We start from the raw sequence: 6,000 nt of genomic DNA on the forward strand, positions 1-6,000 counted from the left end.
CCGAGCTCACTGTGAGCCCCTCCCCCAAACCCCCCTTCTTAATTCCCGCCTCGATTCATTGCCGTAGCCGCCATCTACACGTACGCGTACGTGCGTGCTTGAGCCACCGCTCCTACTGCCTTTTCACTCCTGCTCCTGTTGCTGCACTGCTGCTCCATGGCTGCGCCCTCGCAGCTACCCGTGCCCGCGCACGCCTGTGCTCGCCGCAGCTCACCTGCTACCGTTGCCGCTGCAACCTGCTAGCTGATGCATGCTGCTGCCCGCACCAGCCAAACCGGCCCCGCACACACGTGCGCGCCTGCCTGCTTGCACGTAGCCACGGGCTGCTGCTCCTAGCCGCCACCCATACGAGCCCTTTTGGCCATGCTGTTGTGCGCTCATGCGCGTGTATGCCCAGCCATGGGCATGGACACATGGTTGTGCCTCTCGCCAGCCCGTTTAATTAGAGTAGGATTAGTATTTGTTTTGTTTAGTGTTTATTTAATTTAGCTAGGGCTAGTTTAGCCTATGCCATGTGGGACCCTAGCTTAGTTAACTCCATTAATTTAATCCAATTAAAAGTAAGTCCATGACATGTGGGCCACACCACCTCCTGTTGACTAGTCAAGTTGACTGGGTGAACCCAGCTATCCGGTCCCACCTGTAAGCCTCTGTGGCTAGCCATAGTTGGGTACACATAGCAGTTTTTCTATTAATTTCGAATTATTAATAAACTCCAAAAAAATTAAAACTTCGAAAATTCGTAGAAAATAATCCGTAGCTCAGATGAAAATGTTTTCTACATGAAAGTTATTCAAAAAAAGAGACGAATCTGAATACGCATTCCGTTTACCTATCAGATGCCTCTAACTATCTGAACATGGAACATTCCCCCCTCTGGTTATCTGTCTGACACAGGTCCGAAACCGGGAAAACATTCCCGGTTGAATTCCCCCTTCACCTATTCGTGTAGACATACGTTAGGTCACACCAGTCACGTCATATTACCTTGTTATGCTTTATTATGCTTTGTTTGCTTTATATTTATTGTTTCTTCCCTATCTTCTCTCCGGTAGACCCCGAGACCGATGTTGCCCCTGTGATCGACTACGTCTCCGACGACCCTTCTTCCTTTGCAGCAGAGCTTCCAGGCAAGCCCCCCTTTTTGATCATCCCGATGTCGCCCATTCCATTCTCTCGTGCTTGCATTAGATTTTGCTACTGTAATTGATTGCTCCTATTTTTATGCATAGCCTGCTTTTGTACCTGTTGTTGTACCTTACCTGCTTATCCTAAACTGCTTAGTAGGCTGGTTAGAGATCCATGAGTGGCCCCCACCTTGTCCTAGTTGCCTCGCTTTATGTTCGATGACTCGATCAACGTGATCAACGTCCAGGCCCCGACACCGCACATCACCCCCCTTAGTTGTACGACCCTAGAGAGTTACTATCGAGTGCCGAGGGTGATACCTCATCAGCACTTCTGATGTTAACCCTATAGTGTAGCTATTTGGTCGTGGTCATTGAGGGTGATTCCTCCTTAACCACTTTCGATATGACTATGTCGTGCAACCCCTCAAGTGTGAACCTCGAGGGTGGTTCCTCCTACGTTCACCTTGATGATTACATCGAGTGGAATCCACCGAGGGTGATTCCTCGGGGTTTCCCCCTGGTGTTTGGACACACAGATACTTGGACTTTACAACTGTTACTTGGAAAGGTGGGTCGACCCTTAGGGGTACCCGCGAGTGATGTGGAGACGGGTTGACCTGGAGGGTACCCGAGAGTTGAATATGAGGCGTGGCCAGGCATTCTTAGCCCTTGCCGCAAGTCCTCGAGACGGGGCGACGGGGCGACGGGGTCACATCTTTCGTGAGTCTCTGCTCATGACCACACTACCAACACACTAATGGTTTGGATATTTGATCCAAGGGGCCTCTGGCCTGATAGCACTAACCATCATGTGGGCATAGTATGGGCGTTCTGCGTCATATGCATCAGCCGAAGCTTAATAGACGTCATCCGAGTGAGGAGCACGCGCCGGGTTGGACTGCGTAAGCACCTGCCTTTTTAAGGAGGTAGCTAGGTCCGCTCACCGGCCGCCCACACAACATGCAGGAGTTCCCGGAGCGATGGCCCAAGACCCCTGGGGGCATAGGTTTAGTCCGGCGTGCTGACCTCTCTATTAAGCCTAGGTCGGGTTGCGGCGTATCATTTGGCCGAGGCCGGGCATGATCCAGGAAAGTGTGTCCGGCCGGAGTTAATCGGGCATGGTGGGTAAGTTGGTGCACCCCTGCAGGGAAGAAAACATCTATCGATAGCCTGTCCTTTCAGTAACGGACACTCGAAGTTGTATCCTGATCGATACAACTAGAACTTGATGTTGAGGCATGTAATGGAAATGATGGCTCCGGGATTGTTTTCTCGCAGGGAGTCGAGGAAGTGATCTCTGGGCGAGGTTACTACATACTTACTAATATTATAATATGCCACTCTTATCTCTTCCGATGCTGCAAGTTGCTTGGAGCTGCTTGAAGATGCTAGTCTTTGATAGGCTAGGCTTTCCCCTTCTCTTCTGGCATTCTGCAGTTCAGTCCACAGATACTACCCATTTTTTGACAGCGATGCATATGTAGTGTAGATCCTTGCTTGCGAGTACTTTGGATGAGTACTCACGTTTGCTTTGCTCCCTCTTTTCCCCTTTTCCATTCTTCTCGGATGTCGCAACCAGATGGTGGAGCCCAGGATCCAGACACCACCGCCGACAACTACTACTACCCCGAGGGTGCCTACTGCTACCTGACGAACGCCGGCGACCATGAGTAGTTAGGAGGCTCCCAGGCAGGAGGCCTTGCCTTTTCGATTGTTGTTGCTTTTGTGCTAGCCTTCTTAAGGCAAACTTGTTTAACTCATGTCTGTACTCAGATAATGTTGCTTCAGCTGACTCGTTTGTTTTCGAGCTTATGTATTCGAGCCCTCGGGACCCCTGCCTTGTAATATAAAGCTTGTATTATTTTAATTTTTGTCTAGAGTTGTGTTGTGATATCTTCCCGTGAGTCCTTGATCTTGATCATACATATTTGCGTGTATGATTAGTGTACGATTGAATCGGGGGCGTCACATACCCTGCCATTCCAAGTAAATTTGCATGTGCCATCTCTAAAACCTTCAAATGAATATTTGTTTTGTGTGCCTGTACTGCTCACGGAGCGATGGGTTAGTCAATATCTTCCATTCTAAGTGTGTTTTGTTCAGCGACGAGAGCTTATTCACTTCTCAAATTTGAGGGAGGCTGGTAAAAAGGATGCCCAGTCCTAAATTATTTAAGAAAATACTCCCCCTGGAAAGGTGAAAGTTGGCAGGCACCCGTGGATTCAACTAGCCATGGTTTGTGTTCGTATGGTGCAGGGGGAGTAGAAAAATTCGCATGGGATACGCCATTAATGTGTTTAGCATGGAAGATATTGAAAACTTTTCCGTTAAACCGTTGACAGGAAAAGTGCACCTCTCAAATGAAATTATCTCTGTTTTAAGCAATGAGCTCTAGCACATAAGCAAATCCCTGCTTCCCTCTGCGAAGGGTCTATCTATATATTTTTCATGTTGAGTCAACTTGTTATTCAAAAATCGGTTATTCTCTATTTGGCAAGCATCATGTGGTGGGGAAAGATCTAGGCACATATATTCAGTCAAATGTATTTGATTGTGAATTATTATTGTTGACAATTATCTCTATGATAAGTAAGTTGGGAGGCGAAACATTAAGCTGATATCTTGCTCTCTGTCTGATGGATGTTGTTTGTTCAAAAAATATGATTTGAGTACTAGCAATCATACAAGACTATATGATAATTGAGTATGTGGAGTTCTTACTTAGAGTTTTCCAAAAATAATATTATTTGTAATTGTTTGGTGACTAAGAACATAGGTTGTTAAGTTTCAAGAGAGTGCATTGTTTAAACCATAACATGTGAATTGATTGCTATTTTATCATGATGAGTTTTATGAGAAAGAGTTGCTATTTATGAAGCTAGGAAAAGTGATTGAAAGTATCATTGATCAAACTTACGCACTACTTTAGCATTCACACTTCATAAATTATTTATTTTTATCATTTACCTACTCGAGGATGAGCAGGAATTAAGCTTGGGGATGCTGATATGTCTCCAACGTATCTATAATTTATGAAGTATTCATGCCATGTTTACAATGATTTTATGTGGTTTTGGTGCACTTTCATATGATTTTTATGGACTAGCCTATTAACTTAGTGCCCAGTGCGAGTTCATGTTTTTGCCTATTTCTATGTCTTTATGGTGATTTTTATGCCAAGTCTATCCCCCGATAAAAATGCCATAAAAACCATACCAAACAAAGTCCAAATGCGATAAAAATTTATGGTGATTTTTTGGGGACATAAGACCCCGAAGCATCGAGAAAGGACCAGGAGACCCACGAGGAGGGCACAACCTCACACGGTGCGCCCTGCCCCCTAGGAAGTGCCATGCGAGCTTATGGGCCCCTCAGGACCCCTTTTGGCGTGATTCTAACGCTGAAAATTCTTATAAATTGGGAAACCCCGAGAAAGAAACCTAGAACTTTCACGCCACCATCGTAAGGCTCTGTACCGAAGCGATCTCATCTGGAGGCCATCTCTAGCACCCTGCCGGAGGGGGAAATCATCACCGGAGGCCATTTCGTCATACCGGCGACCTCGATGACGAGGAGGGAGTAGTTCACCCTTGGGGCTTAGGGTATGTACCGGTAGATATGTGTTTGATATCCTCTCTCGTGATCTTGATAGGGCTCAATCTTGATGTACTGCGAGCTTTGTTAATATAGTTGGATCATATGGTGTTCTTCCCTCTCTATCTTTGTTGTGATGAATTGAGTCTTGCTCTTTGAGGTTTCATTGTTATCGGATTGAATATTTTGAATTTGAGATCAGTTGATGTATGTCTTGCATATGGATACCCGTGGTGACAATGGGTATTCTATTGAGTCACTTGATATATTTTTTGGTAATCAACTTGCAGATTCCCGTGGTGACATTGGGGTAATCTAGGCATAGTGGTTGATACACATTTTCATACTGCTTTCTCTGATACTAACTTTGGAGTGATTCTTTGTCGCGCGTTGAGGGATTGTTATATGATTCAATTATGTTAGCACTGCTGAGAGATTGCACTAGTGAAAGTATAACCCCAGGCCTTGTCTCTAAGCATTGCAATACCATTTGTGCTCACTTTTATCACCTGCTACCTTCCTTTTTTATTATTTCAGATTACAAAAACCTATATCTACTATCCATACTACACTTGTATCACCATCTCTTCGCCGAACTAGTCTACCTATACAATTTACCATTGTATTGGGTGTGTTGGGGAGACAAGAGATTTCTTATATTTGATTGCAGGTTGTTTGAGAGAGACCACCTTCATCCTACACCTCCCATGGAATGATAAACCTTACGTCATCCACTTGAGGGAATTTTTTTGCTGTCCTACAAAACTCTGCGCTTGGAGGCCCAACAGAGTCTACAAGAATAAAGTTGTGTAGTAGACATCAAGATATTTTTGGCGTCATTTCCGGGGAGGTGAGTGCTTGAAGGTATATCTTTAGATCTTGCAACTGAATCTTTTAGTTTCTTGATCTATCACTAGTTTGGTTTATAAAAGAAAAACTAAAAAATGGAAGTGAAATTGTGCCAAATTGCTTATCTATATGAAGTTTTTTCTTGAAAACATGGATTCTGATAATTGCTAGGAAGTGTCAAAAGAAGAATTTAACACAATGTTTGGTGTGAGTGTTAAGCATGATTTCAATGATATTTGTATGAATTCTTTGAATATCCATGATGTTATTGATATGCAAACCATAAGCTTGGGGATGCTATGTTTAGTGAAGATGATATTTCTAACCCCCTACTTTTTATGAGAATATTTACTATGATGATAGCATGCCACCTATTTATGATGATTATATTGATGAAAGTGGGTTTGGAAGAGTGTCAACTTTAGGT

This window comes from Triticum aestivum, chromosome 1D (assembly GCF_018294505.1).
Source record: "Triticum aestivum cultivar Chinese Spring chromosome 1D, IWGSC CS RefSeq v2.1, whole genome shotgun sequence".
Classification (NCBI taxonomy): domain Eukaryota; kingdom Viridiplantae; phylum Streptophyta; class Magnoliopsida; order Poales; family Poaceae; genus Triticum; species Triticum aestivum.